This window comes from Oratosquilla oratoria, chromosome 16, assembly GCF_046742065.1.
Source record: "Oratosquilla oratoria isolate Oo_2021 chromosome 16, ASM4674206v1, whole genome shotgun sequence".
NCBI classification, from domain to species: Eukaryota; Metazoa; Arthropoda; class Malacostraca; order Stomatopoda; family Squillidae; genus Oratosquilla; species Oratosquilla oratoria.
Genome location: NC_134792.1, coordinates 7,765,706 through 7,768,049, shown reverse-complemented (window position 1 = coordinate 7,768,049; position 2,344 = coordinate 7,765,706).

The window sequence follows — 2,344 nt, the reverse complement described above, 5'->3', positions numbered from 1 at the left end:
ATATATATATACATATTCACACACACACACACACACACATACACACACACACACACACACACACACACACACACACACACACACACACACACACACACATACACACACACACACACACACACACACACACACACACACACACACACACACACACACACACACACACACACACACACACACACACACACACACACACACACACATATATATATATATATATATATATATATATATATAATATATATACATATATATATACAAGCAATCACATCACCGTGATACAAAAATGCAAAATAACCACAGGAGAAGGGAACTTGTAGACAGTAAGTACTTTCGTATATTACATCTTCAGACTAAGTGACAGAGATACAGAGTTGGGTTTAAATGTAAGTATCAGGTGGCAACCATAGGGTGGGAATGGGGGAGACACAATGTGAGGAGGGGGGGTGACCTTACCTCTATCGACCTGACCAACACATAAGGCTCAATCTGGCAGAAAGATCTCGGTGACCATTTAGGTTACCAATTTATCACATTTAAAATGACCATAGCTTAAGTTTATATTTTTATCAAACGTACCTGATATTTAGCAGGATTCTATTACATTTCTTTCTAGTAGGCTTTTTCCTTTAGCTAAAATTGTTGCCTTAGACCAATCAATATGATGGTTGTATAATGCCTTATGTAGAAATAACGCATTATTTTCCTGGGCAGATCTCACACTATATTTATGTTGGAAATCCTTGTTTCCAAGTTTTTCCCAGTTTGTCCAATATAAAATTTGTTACAATCTCGGCAAGGAATTGTATAGACCACACCGTTGTTGTTAGTAGAGTTGTTCTTAATTAAAGTTTTTTTAAAGGTGTGGTCATATTTAAAAGCTACTTTGATATCCAGTTTTTTGAGTATGTTAACAATACTAAGAACATTTTCATGAAAAGGAAGAACAAGTGTATTGAGTTGTTTTTGGTTTCCTTGTTCTTGATTGCAAGTTTTGTAAAAGCGTTTCTTGGCGGTATTGTGACATTGAGTGGGATATTTTAACTTTTCCCCAATATTCCGGATAGTTCTAAATTCGTCATCAATAAATTCAGGATTTGAAATCCTGTAAGCTCTCAAGTACATCGAAATGAAAACTGATATTTTTACATTGATGTGGTGATTGGAGTAAAATGAACATAGGAAAGAATATTGGTAGGTTTTCTATAGACTTTTGTTTTCAGAGTACCATTGTCTCTAATAATTTTCACATCTAAAAAGGACAAACTGTTGTTATTTTCAATCTCAAGAATGAAGTTAATGGATGGTACCAATGAATTTAGATTAATAAGAAAATCATCAATAGATAGGTTATTAGGCCAGAAACACAAAACATCGTCTACATATCTGAACCAAATCATTTTTTCATCTTTAATAGTTGGTAATAAATATTTTTCAAAATATTCCATGTAGATGTTAGCAAGAACGGGTGAAAGAGGATTTCCCATAGCCATTCCGAAAGTCTGTGTATAATATTTACCCTGACAGATAAAAAAAGAATTATTTACACACAGACTTATTAATTTTATAAAAAATTTACAAGTGATACCGTCAATACTGTTACCTAGAATATTTGGGAGAAAGGTTAAAACATCTTTAATTAGGACACGTGTAAAGAACCCAGTACAATCGAAACTAACTAAATTGTAAGGATAATCAATGTTAAGAGATTTAACCTTTAGAATCAAGTTTTCACTATTTTGAATAAATGAGTTAGAAATAGTGCCTACAAATGGAGAAAGCTTTGTCACAAGCCACTTAGAAAACTTATAACTTACAAAGCCTACAGAACTGATGATGGGCCCAATGGGATGATTTGGCTTGTGAGTTTTGATAAGCCCATACAAATAAGGTGTTGAAGGATTTTGTGTAGAGAAATATTTAATCAAATCTTCTCTGTCTTTAAGTAAAGTTCTTAATTCTTTATGGAAATTCCCATTAACTGTGTCACTAGGATCTTTGTTAAGTTCAGAATAAGTGTTTTTATCTCGCAAATGATCAATTACCTTGTTATCATAATCACTTTTATCCATAATAACCAAGGTGTTGCTTTCATCAGCCCTAGTTATGCGTAGCGATGTGTCTTTCTTTAAAGTTAACATGGCTTTAACAAATCTTCTAGGAAATGTGTTATCTTTACAATTAAGCATAGCACCATAAATTAAACCTCTAATTAAACCACTATTTTCATTCGAATGTTTTTCATATTAAAAAAGAGACACCCCAATATCAACAGGATTTATCTTTTTACTGTAAGTAAAAGATAAACCATAGCCTAAAGCACATAAAGTATTATTTTCCAAAA